General features: G+C 39.7%; 1 long non-coding RNA gene and 1 other non-coding gene across 2 annotated transcripts; both read left to right on the top strand.

Moving 5' to 3' along the window:
• The first annotated feature begins 3147 nt into the window (after positions 1-3147).
• On the top strand, positions 3148-9843 carry LOC138382617 (uncharacterized). The gene is made up of 4 exons (XR_011233466.1): positions 3148-3213; positions 4952-5024; positions 5421-5491; positions 9245-9843. It is a non-coding gene; the product is annotated as an uncharacterized lncRNA (long non-coding RNA).
• A 6881-nt stretch (positions 9844-16724) lies between these two features.
• LOC138383124 (small nucleolar RNA U13) lies at positions 16725-16824 on the top strand. Its single transcript, XR_011233565.1, has one exon. It is a non-coding gene; the product is annotated as a small nucleolar RNA U13 (small nucleolar RNA).
• Positions 16825-18406: the final 1582 nt, after the last annotated feature.

Genomic DNA, 18406 nt, shown 5'->3' with positions numbered 1-18406 from the left:
TTCAAAAGCATGGGTTCTGTCTTATTCCTTGTTATAACTTCGAATAGCAGGCACTCAATACACGATTGTTAAATTGGATTGAATATTTTTAAAAATCCTAAATATAACACATAATTAATTTAGTAGTACTAAACTATGCCTTTTCAGACATTTACAAATATGTATTGTAAAAATTCCCACATTTCCGCATTGAATTTGTGTCATTGATCATTGTTTGCTACACTACAAAAAAGAGTCCAAATGTTCTTGGTTTATAACCAGTTAATCTTCTAACCTCAAAATGGCATTTAAATTTGTTTCCCTTTTCCCAAAAATACAAATGCTGTGGGAAAATAACAAAATTAGACGCATTTATGTTAAAACCAACCTGTCAAAATATGAAATATACTTAATTGCTATAGCAAATGTATAAACTATCTCTGAATTAATATTTAAAGTATGTATAGATATAGGTTTAAAATAACACTAAGAAGTTCATATTTATTAGACTCCTGCCTCATTCCTAAGTTTTCACATCCATAATTTGTGAGTATTGCCTTATTAGTTTCTTAAAAATCCTATAATTATGCTAAAAAAAACTAGAGCATTTTAACTGAATTTATCTTTCAAATATTCAACACAATTAAGTCAATTGATACTGGCATAGTTAAAAAATAAAAGGTAGGAAATAAAATTCTCTTTGTTACTAATAAGGTGAAGAACTTTTTAGATGTTCTCTGTTCATAGCATCTATGTTATGACTCTGAAACATACGGGTGAAAAGTGAAAAATACAGATATTTTCTACTACTTGCTCTATATCACGTAAGTAGTCAGTTATATGAAACTATTCTGACATCGAACTGAGCTTTTCATTTCATCTAAAGCATTCTGGATTTGTGTAAAACAGTACTGTGTTTCAGCTGACTTGAGAAGTCTGTGTGTCTACTTTGGCATTTCAGACAGCTTTATTTTCACATTCCTTGGTTGCAAAAGGCATTTGTTAGCAGTTCAGATATTTTTGAGATCTTCAAAATCATAACCACAAAATCTTTCCTTTGGTTATAATGTATACCTAGCTGTGGCCCCTGAAATTGAAGAGGATGAGTTTCTAATTAGAAGTGACTTCAAAAAAGTGAAGTTGGCTAAGCTTCAAATTCATCGGGATTGAAATGTTTTCAATTGTTCTAATTATACTTGAGATAATTTGTATATTAATTTTGAAAGGAAGTATGAGTGAACCCCTTAAAAATAAAATGCAACCTACTAATTCTGAAACTTTCTGGGATTTCCAAGTCAGTGTGTTTAAGTGAATTTACGTCTTCCAAAATCCTGATTACGGTAAAAATTGTATATATGTTAAGAATTAAACCCCTTATACTGTAGTCACAGAAGATAGTTGCTTGTATGTTGGATTTCCACAGTTATTGTTAGATGTCTAGAAACAGCTTTTTAAAGCTCATAGTATTTCAATATTGACTTTAATTGGAAGGAAACGATGAGGATGAGATAGATAACTTCTGTTAAGAAACCTGTATAAAGGTGGGATTTCCAGTGATTCAGAGTGTGATGAACAAACACCCTCCCAACCCTAACCATTTTAAAGAGAAGTTAAAGTTTTAAAGAAAAAGTAATTGACATATTAGTCAATGTCCTCCAAAAGTAATGTAAATTAGACTTTTAACGTAAAAGTCAACAATTTTTTCCTCTTTGAAAAACTCATAAATGACTGTCTTACAGAAAGATTAAGTAGTGTTAAATCCCAAATTTGGCTACCTATTTGATTTACGAAGCTAGAAATATCTAGAAAAGAGATCTGTAATGGAAAAAGTAGTAAAACCCAGACTCTATTAGTTTTTATATCATCACCAGTTTGACAATTGAATTTAAGCAAAGCATGATAAAATGAGTCAGAAAGAGTAAATGTCAAGATTTGAATGTCAAAAATGTTAACACTAGGACATTATAGACATTTTCTGGTAATATGTTTTTTACAGTTGACTTGTAAAATCACAAAACAGTGGTTCGTGCTTTCCAAACTACTTACTAGATTATTTAAAACCAATGTTAAATTACTACATTTGTGGTAAATGTTATGAATCCTCACTTTTTAACAATGATGTTTCTGAGAATTCTGGAATTTCCTGAACCACAATGTGTAGCAGGAGGTGCTTCTGAGTGGGCTTCTTCTCTCAGCTTTGTGATTGTTTATGAGGCTCTTTCCGAGCTATAGTATTTCTACAGAAGAGCCAAGAGTTCTTACTAAATGCAGTTGGGCATGAGAGGAGGCTCAGGTACTGCAGCTGTGAAACCTCTGCTCGGGCATGCGTTTTTGGTTTACACACGGTCAGGTTAAGGAAACACATTTCAACGATTTGTGCATTCCTAACACTCTTGGGTGTAGTGCGTTTATTTCTGGGTTTAAAACGATCTTCGCACTAATTCCGTTTCGTTGTGAAAGTCACTGCATTCTACTTATCTTTGGTTCATGTGGGCATGAAGCAGGCCCCTAATTGCCACTGAAACCCACCAAGGGCAAGTAAAGTAATAAACTGTAATCACACTGCATACACGTCGAGTCCCAGGCAGAGCAGGGCTCACAGGAAGCCCCAGGAAGTGTGCGCTTCCAGGAGGATGTGCGGCGCGCGGGGGTCTGCACGCGCGCAGAGCTTGTTAACGGAGGGCGTGCCGGAGGCGTGGCGCGAGGTGTCCGGGCGAGGCGCTCCGCTAGGCGGGCGGCAGTGGGCGGGCCGCGGGGGAGCGCGGCCCGGGGAAGGCTGCGCGGCACCGCGAGCGGCTCCCGGCTCCCGCTCTCCCCGCCGCCAAGAACGAGCTGCCGTGGGCGGGGCCTGCGGTGATTGGCGGGCGGGCGGGGAGGTCGGAAGTACTTTGTTTTTTATGCTAATGAGGGAGTGGGGCTTGTCCGTATTTACGTTGAGGCGGGAGCCGCCGCCCTTCATTCACCCACATGGTCCTTCGAGGTGCCGCCGTCGCCGCCCGACCTGCGCCTTTGCGCCACTTCGCGCCCTCGGGCGAGGCCGAGGGGGTGGGGACGACCCCCGCAGCGCCGCGGCGGCTCGCGCCCCTCCACGAAGGCTTTTTTGCGGGGCCGGCCGGCTGGCTGGCCGCACCCCCGGCCTGGGGCCTCCGGTCGTAGTAAAGCGGAGGCGGGTGGGGAGGCGGGAGCGGGAACCCGCGGCGGGCGAGACGAAGATGGTGGCGGCTACTCCTCTTGGTGAGTCTGCCCGCCCCTCCAACGACTGAGTGAAACCTGTTGTGTGCGGCCCGGGTCCGGCGGGCGGGGCGGAGTGGCCCGAGGCAGGGTGGCCCAGGGCAGCGCGGCGGCGTGGCCGGGGCGGGTCTCAGGCTGTTGGCCGCCCCGGCGTGTGGCAGCCGCGACTCGCTGCCCCCTAGCTCGCACGCGGGATGGCCGAGGGGCAGGGCCGGGGAAGGAAGGGTGGGAGGGGGCGGCGTGCGCGTGGCGGCCGCGCCCGGGACCCGCGCGGACCTTGCTTGGGCCGGCCCCGAAGGCGGGTGGGCGCGCGGCGCACACAATGGCCCCTCGGGGAGAGGACGTGCGAGGCCCGCGCTCCTCCAGGGCGCGGGGTGCACGCGGGGCTCGGGGTTCCCGGGTAGGGAAAGTTTCTCCTGGGGGCGAGAGTTAAAGCGCCTCCAGAACAAAGCAGCGGCGGCAGCGGCACATGGGGCAGGCCGCGGGCCGGGAGGGGGCGCGCCCACGAGGTACCTGCGCGCCGGCGGGCGGCGTGGCGTGGGCGGGAGCCAGCGGGCCCCTAAACTTTGTACGCGCGAGGGTGGGAGGAGGGGCGCGGGAGCTCGGCCCGGCCTGGGCGCCACCCCCGCTCCGCGTGGGCTTTGTTAACCCGCGTGGCCAGCCCTGGGGCGGGGCTCGCAACTTCTCCGTCCGTGGCCCTCAGAGGAGGCCGGAGTCGTCCTCGGTTGCGCCGTGGAGCCGCCTGCGCCCGCCCGTTTGCTGTGAGCGCGGCGCGGGAGGGCCGGCCCGGCTCGGCGGGAGCGGCGTCCCCGCCGCCATGTTCCTGCGGGGCGGGCTGCGCGGGGGTGAGGGCAGGGGACATGGCGGCGACTGCGCGCCGCCGCTGATTGTTCCCGGCTTAGGCCTCGGGCCGCGTGCGATGGGCACCGCGGCCGCGGAGCCCCCGCCCCTCTGGGCCGGGCTTGGGGGGGCTGCGGGACACAAAGGAGGGGCGGCGCGCTCGCGTCCCCGCCGCGCTCGGGCCTCGGCGCTGCCGGTCGCCGCGCGACTGCCGCCGGGAAACGGGTTTGGGGGGGTTGCCGCGTCCGGCGGGGCCCGACTCTGACCCTCCGCCCCCTGGCGGCTGTGCGGGGAACCGCAGGGCCGCGCGCCCCCTTGTGCGACATGTGCTGCCGGCCCGGGCTCCATGAGCGTGGCGGGCACTTTGCAGTCTCGGGTGTTCCTTCCCCGTTTTCTGTTCCTAAGCTGGAGCAAAGGGGAAAGGAACTGGAGAAGGCAGGCTTGTTGCTGCAGTATCACCAAAAGAAAAGATTAGCAACATACCATCAGGACCACAGCAGTTGGGGAAACAACTCTTTATCCCGGCTTGCAGCCACGAGGTCTTGATTGGGGGAGGGGTAGTGAAGAATAGTCCCTTGGCTGCGTTTTTTCCACTTACTGGAGCTGTACAGTAGAGCTAATGACTGCTGCCGATTATAGTAGTATTTCAGGAGTTTATTATTTAAGACATGTATCTGTTACCTAAGGATTTTTCAACTTTCTTCTCCAGGTTTTCACCCATGCATTGTTGGTCTTTTAAATCCTAGTATTGCCTGACTCTTACCCATGGTTTTGCAGATGGATGGAATTAGTTGGTATTAGAAGGTTACAAAAAAAGCAAATTGAAATATACATTTGGAGGGTGGTAGTAATTTTGAGCAAATATGTTTATCTTTTTTTCCCTGTTCCCCCCTAACCCCAGTCATACACGTGGACCTAACTGCACCAATTGATTTTCTAAGGATACTTGCTGAGAAGGAAGTTTTCCTGAGTGGGTAAGTGTATTATTTTCTAAGCTTACTTGGAAACAAGTTTGTCTTGATATTATTTTTTAATTGAATAAATAAGATAGGATTGGGTTTTTAGAGTGAAATAGGCATTTGTATTTGTCCACTTTACCTTTTCTAGAAAGTTAACTGGTGTGAATTAGCTAATTTTTAAGGTAGTAAAAGTACACTGCAAATATCCTTTTACATCTTTGAAAACTCTCTGAAGCAGTTTACAAATTTGAATTTTAGAACCTCTTTTAAATTTGGTGATAAAGTAGATTTGATGTGGGGTGATAAATTTTTAAAATTTAAAATCATTTAAACAGGATATGTAAGTTCTACAACTAACTAATAAACTTCAAATGTAATCTGAACAGTAATTTTATTAATCATTTCATCAAGTATTTGCTAATTGGAAGCCAGAAGAAAAGGAAAATGGTTTGCTACGTGGATGTGAAGATTTCTTCCAAAAGGTACACCCAACTTCAGTTGCCCTGTTTTAGTTCTCATTTATATGCAGGCTGATTTTTTTATTTTTGTCTCTTTTAAGTATGCGTTTTGGGAAAGGGTAGGCATAAGAGCCACAACTTAATAGTGTTAGAATGATGTTGGTTATGGTTGCCTTCTGAAAAGAATTTTCTTAATAATTTTAAGGCTTATATGTGTGTCTAAATGGACTTCATAGCTTTGAGATAATTAAACTAATTTTCTCTTCCCTATTAGGGATTATGCTGAATTTGTATGGTTTATAGCTGTTAGAGTTTGAGGTGTTATTCTAATTATTTCAAATTTAGCAGGAATAAAGAGACCATCACCTTGTAAAACTGAAGATTGTGACCAGTCAGAATAATGTCAAAGTGCTTACAGTGCAGGTAGTGATATGTGCATCTACTGCAGTGAAGGCACTTGTAGCATTATGGTGACAGCTGCCTCGGGAAGCCAAGGTGGGCTTTAAAGCGCAGGGCCTGCTGATGTTGAGTGCTTTTTGTTCTAAGGTGCATCTAGTGCAGATAGTGAAGTAGATTAGCATCTACTGCCCTAAGTGCTCCTTCTGGCATAAGAAGTTATGTTTTCATCCAATAATTCAAGCCAAGCAAGTATAGAGGTGTTTTAATAGTTTTTGTTTGCAGTCCTCTGTTAGTTTTGCATAGTTGCACTACAAGAAGAATGTAGTTGTGCAAATCTATGCAAAACTGATGGTGGCCTGCTATTTCCTTCAAATGATTTTTACTAATTTTGTGTACTTTTATTATGTCAATGTAGAATTTGCCTGGTGTATCCGATGTGACAGCTTCTGTAGCACTAAAGTGCTTATAGTGCAGGTAGTGTTTAGTTATCTACTGCATCATGAGCACTTAAAGTACTGCTAGCTGCAGAACTCCAGCTTCGGCCTGTCGCCCAGTCAAACTGTCCTGTTACTGAGCACTGTTCTATGGTTAGTTTTGCAGGTTTGCATCCAGCTGTGTGATATTCTGCTGTGCAAATCCATGCAAAACTGACTGTGGTAGTGAAAAGTCTGTAGAAAAGTAAGGGAAAATCAAACCCCTTTCTACACAGGTTGGGATCGGTTGCAATGCTGTGTTTCTGTATGGTATTGCACTTGTCCCGGCCTGTTGAGTTTGGTGGGGATTGTGACCAGAAGATTTTGAAAATTAAATATTACTGAAGATTCCAACTTCCACTGTTAACTGTTCTAGACATATGAATTATAAAAAACTTTGTAATTCTAATTTATTAATTTTGTCAATGTAAAACATGTACAACATTTTGTTTTCGTGAAATCAAGTTTTGTCTTATTTTTGTACTAAAACATTTCACTTCTGAGGCTGCATGTATGTATATATTTGGCAACATAAATTTTGACTGCTTTTTGTTGAGTTAGATTTACTTGCTGCTGTTAAGTATTCCATTGTGATTGTGGTCTATAAAACAAAAAATTAATTGTACATGCATGATGACAGTCTGTAAAAGTTGAGATAATGTCTTTTTGCCTTCTTTGGACCTAGTGTTATTCCAGTATGTTTTACTTAATCTAAAAGTTAATAAGTTATGTTACTCATATACTATTCAAGTATGTAAATTTGATAAAAATGCCATTCTGTTTAAATCTTGAAAGGGGTTTTTTGAAACATGGAATTTAGTGTGGGGGGGTGGGGTTTGTTTAAACAAGTACTATTTTACCAATACATAAGTTCTTGATGTGCAACTGTTAACTGATAGTATACTAGTTTTTCTTTGTGATTGTTAATGATGTCTAAGCCGTAAGTGATCAGGAACCTCAGACTGTTCTCAGCATCTGCAACTTAAGAAATGGAAGTTAAAAAGAAAAAAGGGACATGCTGATGCTAAATGGAGTGACAAGTATATGTGCACTCTTCCAGAATGCCAAGAGTGTAGTGGTGGGGTGAGAATCTGAAATTAGCTTTTCTTTAAGTCTGTAGTTAAATGTTCCCTACTAGCTTCATAAGCCAGACTTTGGCAACAAGGGTAGTTGATTCCAGACTTACGTGACTTATGTCACTGGAGTAGAAACCAAGAAGTGGCAGTTACATTATTTTATCCAACATTTCTGCCTGTTATGAGTTTTGTCTCTAGCCTGTGTTCCAGTGTGTAGAACAGTGTGGGTTACCTTAAGAATAGATTTAAAAGGACCAATTAACATCGGGCCCAAGCTTGAACAGTAAGTTTTGGGAAATTTCATTGTATTTTGGAGGAAAGGTGCTATCTTAGTACTATGAAATAAATTTATATAGTCTTTGTAATTATACCACTTGATAAATTTGGAAAACATCATTTTAAAATACATTGTGAAGTCTAACAGGAAAAGTTTACATCTCTAATGAATATATACCTCCTTTAAGAAATTTAAGGAGCTTAATCTTGGATTTCTGAATAAAAAGGTAAGAATTTCACTGTTCTGGAGTTGATTAAAAGATAAATTTTCAGGGTGAGAAAGTAATCACTATTGTACAGTGATTTATAAAATAGAATTATAATTGTCTTTCAGCTGAGTTCTTGAATCTTTTGAGTTGAAGGAATCCTAAAAATTGTTTTGTTTTGGTTATTTAATGACAAACATTGCTTTAAACCAAATGTTTGTAAAGTTCCAAAACATTACCATGGCTCATGGCAATCTGCAAAATGGTGTGCTGTGGTTACAAGTCAAAACAGTGATGTTTACATCTACCAAAGCATATAATTTTATTTTAAAACTTTCGGGGAAATACACTAGCTTTTTTTCTTTTTCTTTTTTTAAATGGAACAGTGATATGAAGCCTGCTAGATGATTTCTTAAATATGCCACAATGTAAGTCAAATTTTAGTAAAGTCTTAACTCTTTCTCCCTGGATATTGAAAGTGTAGTATTCATTGTGTTCTGAAGTTAATTTGACTTGAACTGAGATTTAAATCTAATAAACAAGTTAATAAATGTGTATGTTTTGTTGTGGGGTTGGCAATGAGCTGTGGTTATATAGGGTTTAGTAGGAATTGCTTTTGATTTCTTTCTGGCTTTAGAATGTGGCTTTTATGTTCTTGGTTCTGTTATGATTTTCTTAGGCATGATAACACAAGCCATGCAATTGTATATAAAGGACAACATTTAACATTACTAGGTCAGGTGTAGTGGCTCACACCTTGTAATCCCAACACTTTGGGAGGCCAAGACAAGGGCAGGATCACTTGAGGCCAGGAGTTCGAGACCAGCCTGGGAAACATAGTAAGACACCATCTACAAAAAGTTAAAAAAATTAACTAGGCTTGCTGGTGCTGGTGCATGCCTGTGGTCCCAGCTGCTGGGGAGGCTGAGGCAGGAGGATCGTTTGACCCCAGGAGTTTGAGGTTGCAGCAACCAGTGATGACACCACTGCACTGTAGACTGGGCAATAGAGTGAGACTCTCAAAAAAAGGTTAACATTGTGGGATACAGGTAAGTGAACAAATCTATGATTGCCTCATCTATAATTGACATGGGAAAAACCTGCTTCGCCTCTTAAAGTGCTTTAACCTTGAAGTTGCTTGAGACTTGGGATATGTTGCTTTAGGTTTAATGTAACCTGAATATTATTAAAAAATGGACCTCTTAATATTCTTTTATGTTGTGCATGTAAAATTCTTTATTTTTAGCCTGTATTTGGAAGAAACACACTTAACATTTTATAAACTATTTTTAAAGCTGCTTGCGAAGTATTGATTTTACTGAAAACCTTGAGATTTTCATTTTACAGGCAACCCTGTGTAACCACAACAAGCCAGACTTGAGTCTTTCCCTACAATTTGAAGAGTCCTACAAAACTGATTCTTGACAAAACGCAACCTGCAACTGCCTGGAGAAAAATTCAGTCTCACATTAAAGTGCATTATGTATTTAATGAAATGCTGTTAGTAATTGACAACCCTGTGTAGTTTGTCTAGTGTTAGAGAATTTAGAGTCTCAGATGAGCAGCAAAGGTAAGCAGGCTCAGTATATACAAAGCCAGCTTTTGGTGTCTGTTAAGATTATCATGCCCACTTAAGACTTCAAATTATTCCTTGGCTTTTTAATGATTATGTAGCTTACATTCTTATTAAAGTCCAGATTAATGTAGTTTCTTGTTTTGGTAAGTTCAGGATATACTATTACTGAGTTTTAAAGGATCATTAAAAAAATGCACATATCCCGTGAATTCTAAGAACATAGAAAAATTGTTGAAGGCTTAGTTTTCTTTTTCTAATAACTTGAACACAGCATGCAGATAAGCCTAATTATGTGTTTACACTTTGGTCAGGTTGTTTGATTTCTAGTGCATTTAATGTTAATAAATAAAATACTGCATTTTAAAACTGCTTGTTAAGAAATTGTCCAGAATGAGCATATTGAAATAAACATATTTAAGGCTGTCTTAATTGTAGCAGTTTTTCTGTTTTTTGTTTGTCACTGCAGATGGTCCAAAAGTTTTTTGCTTGTTGGGGAAGTGGGAACTGGTACCAAAGTTGTGTGTCTGTATTTGTGTCCTGGTTTTATAGACAGAATCAGAAAAATTCATTTGCAGGCAGGATGGAAAGCTGTTAGATGAACTCTGAATTCAAATATGTGTCAGTATTCACTCTGGAAGGTGGTCATACTTGAATTTCCTTAATTTGAAGATTAATTTGTGATCCTAATATATAACTTAAAATCTGATATGAAGAGCTCTAAGTTTAAATGTTTTGTTAACTTACTTTAAGTTGTAGTGCATAGACACTTAAAATCTAACCAGTTGGGATTTTATTGATCTAGTTAAGTTTAAAGCATCTTCATATTGCTTTTACTGGGATATTGTACATATACATGTTGGGGTGGTTTTGTTTTTTTTTTTTTTTTTTTTTTTTGCTCTTCATTTTTTAACCTCTATTAACATGAAAGTTTAAGCTGAGAGGCCAAAGTATATAAAATGTTAACTCCTGCTTTTGTGAAGTAGTCACACATTTGTTGATTCTAGATTGATTCATTGTTAATGTATCTGTACAATGTTTAAAACACTGAATGAGAATGGTATGTTCTGAGCAGCCCTTCAAGCTCAGCAATTTCCAAATGTTAAAAATGGTAATAACTTTTAAAAACTAGGCTGTACTTTCTGTGGCCAGTAAAGCAAGGGAAATTCCAGTCTCATGCAGTTATAGTACATTCGAACCCTTGTTAAAAGGGGGGCGATTGGTTCCAAGACCACTGTCAGCAGATAGCAAAATGTACAGATGCCCAAGTCCTTCACCATAAAATGGTGTAGTACTTGCATATAACCCACACACATCCTCTCATATGCTTTCAGTCATCTTTTGATTACTTGCATAAATAATATAATACTATCACTTCATTTACATGGCTTGAACATAGAGCAAGTTTTTGCTTCTTGGAAGTTGGTAGAGTTTTTTCCCCCAAAGTTTTTAATCCAAGGTCAGGACAGTTGTACTTTGTTGCCCTGGGTATAGTGTAGTGGCATCATTATATTCACTGCAACCTCAAACTCCTGGGCTCAAGTGGTTCTCTTGCCTCAGCTTCCCAAGTAGCTGGGACTGCAGGCACACGCCACCATACCCAGCTAAATTTTTCTATTTTTTTGTAGAGACAGGGTCTGGCTCTTGCTCAGGCTGCTCTCGAATTCGAAAGATAATTTTTAAAACAGACCTGGAACTTTAATTCACATGGGTTAGATTGGAGTCTTTGTGGGGGTGAGTAGGACAGCATGCTGGGCAGACAGTATTTTGAGAAGTGTCTTGGAACCCCACTACCTTGGCTTGTCCAACATGGTGAGTCATCAGAATGCTGAAGAACATCGATGCCTTAGAATTTGTATGGAGGTACGATGGTTTAAATATTAACAATATTTTTATGTTCCGTATACATTCATTCCTCTCGGTTTTATAGCTGACTTGTATTTTACTTGGCATAACACTAGCTAGCCTCAAGCTCACATTTGCTTCTGAATCCGCTTTCTTTAGTAACTTTTCGTTTTTGTTTTGGTATGTAGTTGTCACTGAGCTGTATGGGGATTTCCTTGATTCGTGTGGTCAAAGCGTGGTCAGGGTCATTTTGAACAAGTAAGGCTGCACAAGATAAATGTAACATCTTTCAAGCCATTGGCCCCTTCCAACATTCTCTAAAGCTTTCAGATTTTGCCTTAGAACACTTCATTCAGTGTTGTAACAAAACAGTTCGTTTAAATAGTAATTAGGCTTGTTACTACCTCTGTTCCCTCCTTACTGCTTAGTCCCTGAGAAATCTAAATCTTAAGCAATACATATTTTAAATCTCTTTAGAATCCCATGATTCTGTTCTAAACCAGTGGTCTTGGGAATTTTCTAGTCCTCTTTACCTCAAAAAATGTGGAACCTGTATCTTAGATTGTTAATCTAAAATTCTTTGTAAGTTTGAAGTTAGAAAAGATGTAGTTTCTGCAGTGTTTTGACCATTTCTTGTTTTTGTGACCCTATGATTCTGCCCTTGACTGTGCTTTTGCTTTCCTTTTAAAATGAGACTTGATTGAGACCCTAGCTCATTCACTGATACCTTTATGCAGGGCCTGTTGTAAGTGCTCTGCCTCCCCCAATTCCCGCCATTTGCCCTCTCCAGGCAGACTTCCACCTCATGGACTTTGCACTTGTTCTTACCTTAGCTTGGAATATCCCCACCCCAGTTACCTACGATTTAGTCCTGTTTTCTTCCAGTCTTTATGCACTAATGTCAAACTGGCTCTCCCCAAACTGCATACTCTATTCCTTCTCAGCGTCATTTTTCCTAAGTAGTGGTATCATCTGGGATCTTCTTAAAAATACGGAAGCCCTTCCTCCAAAACCTGAGTTGGCATTTCTGTATTTTAAAACTATACTCCCCACCCCAAATATCCTTGACGATGTAACTCAATGAGGGCAGGAATTGGAAGATGGTGTGGCTTGTTGAGGTGTGTTCAACATCTAAAACTGCCTGGTATGTAGAAGGCACTCAATAAACCTTGAATAAACGAGTGGAAATGCCTGTGGGTATTACTCCTAAAATGAAACAGGCTCAGTGGAAGTGAACAGCAAAACACGAAGCTCTAATATAGAACTTTAAGAAAGGTGTAATAATTGTAAGGTGTCTTATTGGCATATTAGAAATATCTGGTAGAAGTGATTAGACCAGTGTTGGTGGGTGAAATTGGGTAAGTAAATATAGTATACAATAATCCTCTAGCAAAAATGAGTGAACTAAGTCTGAGGGGTCACGAAAAACCTTCCATTCTGATACATGGTCCATTTATGTGGAAATGTGATAGTGATAATGTTGGAAGTGAAATCAACGTGAAACCTGGCTTCTGGAACTCACAAAGTAAGCAACTGACAGCAACAGGGTGGATGTGAGCACTTGACAAAATCCCAAGAAAGTTGAAAATGTTGAGAGGTGGTGCTCAGTGGCAGATTAGTAGTTTTCAACATGATTTTGTTGCTTGGATGAAATAAGGCTCTGTCTCCTAATAATTTTAATCATTCTTTGTTTTGTTCTCCAGTCTCAAGCCCCTGGTTTTTTGGTTATCGAACAATTTAACATTTCAACATCCCCTCTGTAGTATATTGACATTTAGAATATCAATATTGATCAAATACTATTCAGTCTTCTAATTCTCAGCTTCACTCCCAGCAGAATAAGGTAGAAGAAATACAGGAAGTCCTACACTGGTATGTGGTGCCTATATTAAATTTTGAGTTGTCCCTTTGGCACCTTGGAATAAAGCAACATTAGTAAATGGTGTGCTTGAGAAATATTCAGTGTGTGTGTTGGTTGTGAGAGAAGATTGATGGTAAAGAGGAGAAAGGAAACCATGTTAATTTTAGGAAACATTGATAAGGCAATTGATTTCCTCAGAACTACACATGCTTTTGTGTAGTTCTTCTAGTTTGTGGGTCCCAGGAAAGTTTATACACACACACACACACACCCCAATTTGAAGTCTGCTCTTTTTGAGTCACCACATGATACTAAGCTAATTATTTAAGGACTATTATACTGTAATGTTTAAGAGGGAGAGTTCTGGGTTCATGTATTAGCTTCCCCTGTTAGCTTAGGCATGTCAGGTATCTTTCCTCAAAAATTGTAATCTCATAGGTTTTCCCATCTTGGTCAACCAGGTATTAATAGTTTGGTCATAGCTATTCCAAGTTCATATCAGCTGGAAGAAAAGCCTCCATTGCCTCAGCCTTCAAAACGAAGTTTGAGCTTCACTATGCTTGAACAATTTTAGTTTTCAGGCCCATCTGAGATAATCTGAGGGTTAAGATCATATTCAGGCTCAAGCCTTATGGATCATTTCTGACAGTGACAATGAAAGGTTTCCCTCCCTGAAGCACACAGGATTGGCTAGGCAGGGTGGTGGTGTGGATAGCTGAAAGATACTAAAGGTTAGGGGCATGCTTGTCTTGGCTGGCACCAAACAGCAAAAGTAGATTTCAATGGCTAGTGATGTTACAGTCATCACTGTATGTCTGGGGTGGGAGAGAATTTTCAGGTAAGATGACAACTCCAGCACAAGTTTAAGTAAGAGGCAAACATTCTTTGTCAAGCCCACAGTGCTCTTGCACTTGGCATAGCAGATTCAACTGCTGCTTCTAGGTCTCTGCTTAAATGTTACTTCCTCAAAGAGGCCTTCCCTGACTACCATGCCCTATTCTGTTATCCCTGCCACTTGTTTTATTCAAAGCACTTAATACAATTTGTACATATTTTTGTCTATTGTGTTTTATATTGCTGTTTTAACAAATTGCCACAAAATGGCTTAAAACAAATTTATTATAGTTCTATGGGTCAGGATTCTTGACAGAGGTCTCCCTAAGCTAGAATTCAGGTGTCAGCAGGGCTGTTTGTGGAAACGGGTTTCTTTGCCTCTTCTGGCTTTGAAGACTGCATGCGTGCCTTAGCTCACAGTCTCTTACTCTGTCTTCATGTCCAGCAACAGAAGGTATTTATATCGCACCATGCTGACCCCCTCTGCCTCCCTCTTCCACTTTTAAGGACCCTTGTGATTATTTTGAGGATATAAAAAAAAAAAATTTCTCTGTTTTAAGGTCAATTGATTAGCAGCCTTAATTCCATCTGCCACCTTAATTCCCCTTATCCTATAATATTTGCAGGTTCTGGGATTAGGACTCAGATATAGTTGGAGGCTACTGTTTTACTTACCACATCTCCTTTCGTCTTCTCATGCAATTATGTTGGTTTTGGACGTGGTTGTAGTTCCAGGCATGCTAACTACTTAGGATTGTATTCAGACTGAGCTTAAGTAAAATGAATTAAGGAAAATACTTTTTAACAATCCAATGAGAAAAAATAGACAAACACAAGCTGTCTTAAGAATTTTCTTCAGCAGTATTTAAATGTCAATATATAGAGGTTTAAAGAAAAGATTGTTCACAAATTCAGTAACTACCTATTGTCATCTTTGAGTAACATGAAGATTTTCTCAGATAGGAAGGGCTCATAGTGTACTTTTACAAACCCATCATAGAAAAAAAAATGTAGAACTACATCAATCAACTAACAAGTTAAAGAGAAAGCTCCATAATGGGGAAGCCACAAAATAAATGAAATATTTGTTAGGCAGTGAAATATGTGAACATTAAAGAATTGCTTTTAGAAATGAATGTTCAGAATGTAGATACTCTCAGGGTCTAAAACCTCAAAATTAGCCATAAACTGGGAAATTAGCCTTTAGAGACAGGTAAAAAGTAAACAATTTATTCTTTTGTTAAGGGCACAGAAATGGTTTGGATATGGTGATTTTTGGTTCAAAGCAACCACTGGCAGAAAAAACAATCTACTTTACTTTGAAATCACTAGAAAAAAAGCTGAGAGAACAGCCCACGAAGCAAAAAACAAAAAGGAGGAAACAGAAGAGCATTTTAATTTTATTTAAGCATAGAAAATAAGTAGTTTGTGTTTTAACTCAGTTATACTTAAGTTTCATAACATGCAAGCCTTGGTTATTTTTAGCCATTGGAAATGTAGGCAACTGGTGGTTTGCCCACGGTCAAAGGGAAGTCCTGACCCTTACCTTGGTACTCTCTGGACCAGCAATAAGATCTTTTGTTGAACCTCAGCTCTGTGAAAACAAGGAATAAATCTTACTTTGTATTCTCCAAAATGACTGCAAAATAGATCTTCAATAAATATCTGTTGAATGAATTAAGGATTTGTCCTAAGCATTATTTTACTATTAATCTATTCTTTGATGTACTGCAGTAGGTATTTCCATACCATTCTTAAATTTCTCATCTGATGCCAAATTTTGTCCGGAGGTAGAAGTTGGAGATTATGCTTATACTGATGGGGAGAAGGGGCAGTGGATATAAAGAAGTTATCTGTGCACATATGTGATATGTAAGGGCAACGTGGATGGCTGAGTGGGGTGGAACAGTGATCTGGTCAGTTCTGGGAACTTTACTAGTGGGCCATAGTGTGATTAAGGGGTTCAGAACAGACCTCAAATAGAAGCAACACAGTTTTCCTGCTTTATAAGTGAGAAAATGGGAAGTGAGTCTGACCTCAGGACTACAGTCTTTCTTTTTTACTTTCTGGCCATTGCTGTTCTTCACCAGATCACTGTAGTGTTCAGGAAATAAGTTGCTTAGTGAACTGACCAAGTACTTGTGAAAATACATGCATAATCCCATACTAAAGGCTGTGTGTCCTCATGGAGATTGTAAGTGATTTTGAGACACATCTCACGTGTAAAATTAGAATTAGCAAAATGAAGTGGAAAGCGATACTAAATGAAAGGCTCAGAAAGTGCGTGCTACTGGAGTTCAGCGTGGGAAATAACCAATATGTAGTGTGTGCATTTGGCACACTCTAGAACATGTAGGTAATTGGAAAGTGAGACTTGTTAATCTAATTTAGCATACATAAATACAGTAATTAGGGTGGGTATTCTTTAACAATTTGGCCATGGTACGTTGATCCTTGCTTAGAATGAGGAATCTAACATTTAACATTTTTCCACCCAAAAATGGAATGTGCAGTTTAGTACCAAGTGAAACCATTCAGTCATAGTTGATTGATGCTACTTACTATCAAAGAATAAATTCCTGGTTTTCTTGCTTATATAGGATTTGAGACATCTCACTATGGTAGAAGTACTGGGCCATCTTAAAATAATTATGAAATATTAGAATGTCAGAGACCCTAAACACACATTTTATTCATTTTAAAGACTTATTCTGATCCTTTTGTAGTTCACGAGCATGATGATGGGCTTTTCACATGCATGCGTGAGATGTGTGTCCCTCAATCCTTGCTATGACGTCAGCAAATTGTCTAATTTGGAAAAAAAAAAAAAGACTTAATCCTGCTAATATTTAAAGCCTACTGTAATATTTTAATCATAGATCTGTCTCCAAAAGGATGCCATCCTAAAGTGTTTTCATTTTTTGTATAGGGTAATTAGTTTGTATTCATTTGGTTTATGAAAAAAATTAAGGACAGCAATTATATCAGTTATGTAATTCAATTTTAAATTAAAGTTTTCTTACACATTGATTTCTAGATAGTGATAGGATCTAGGATATGGAAACACTGATAACCTTAAAAAAAAGCTATCAGGAAAATTTTACAATTATAGTTTGATAATTCAATGAGGTTACATTGCAGCAATTAAATAAGCATGTTATATAATGCCATTATTTTAAACAATTGAGCATGACTTACCCATGACCTTTGCCCACTTTTTTTTATATTGCAATGCTAGCTAAGCACAGAGCATATTTTACTAAGATGCTGAAGAAAATTATGAGATTAATGATTGGTTTTTACACATTAACCATGTTGTAATAGTTGAAGTGCTGCTGACGCTGTTCTGTCTTAAACTCATCAAATAATTTGACCAAGTTTGAGGAAATCAATTTCTACTAAATAGTTAACCATAAGGTATATTTGTATTAGCAAACAAAAATGCTTTCAAAATGTTCCACTTTTGAAACTGTTTGAGTCTTTTATGTTGACCCAATGACTTTGTTTGCAAAAGTAAACTGAAGTGGAGTTAAGCAATTGTCTGGCAAATATGATCACTGTAGATGACCATAGGGAATAAAATGAATAAAGTGATTTTCAGAAAATTTACTTAATGGCAGCAGACCTTTACTTTTCCTAGATCTTTAGTAGTTTTTGTTTGTTTGAGGAATTGGAGTTACGATCCTGCGCAATTGCGCATGCTCTCTCTCTCTGGCCCCCGCTTCTCCCTCTCCCTTCCTCCCTACCCCCCCATTTATATCATCAGTGATATGAACATGGTTAAGAATTTTGTCCAGTTATTAATCCTATCCTTAAAAATTTTTAAGTATTTTTAGACCTATCAAGGTAGTCAGAATACATTTGTAGTTTCAGTTGGATGTTTTGCATTCATATGGAAAAGTCAGAGGCAAAAGTAATTATTTAAACTAGTGGTATATTTTGAAACAGATGTGAAGGCCAAATTATTTTCTAGCAGTTTCATTAAATTAGTGTCACCTGAACTTAACTGCCTATTTATTGGACCATAATCTTAACAGGGTATCCTAGTCATCTCAAAGTGCCTGGAATTTGAGTGATGTCTACTCTGTCTTGAAGCCATCTTAATCTAAGAGTTACATAAAGGTCTTTCAAAGATTTTTTTTAATCTCATGAACCCATGCCCAAAGAACAGAGTAAGGATGTATGTAGCAATATATTTTGAAATAGTACCTGAAGATTTTTCCCAGGTACTTCCCTTTACCCCATGTCCTTTTCTTCCATTCTGTCAGCTCTTAACTCATTCTCATAAAGGGAAGACAAGGAATTTTTGCTTGGCTTTTGGATTTCAAGTGTATCCTTACAGGAACATGAAAAGACACACATGTATAAATAAAAAAGTAAATTTAAAAGATTGCAT

This window comes from Eulemur rufifrons, chromosome 4 (genome assembly GCF_041146395.1).
Source record: "Eulemur rufifrons isolate Redbay chromosome 4, OSU_ERuf_1, whole genome shotgun sequence".
Taxonomy (NCBI): Eukaryota; Metazoa; Chordata; class Mammalia; order Primates; family Lemuridae; genus Eulemur; species Eulemur rufifrons.
The sequence above is the reverse complement of the archived record's forward strand: the minus strand, read 5'-3'. Positions and strand labels throughout refer to the sequence as shown.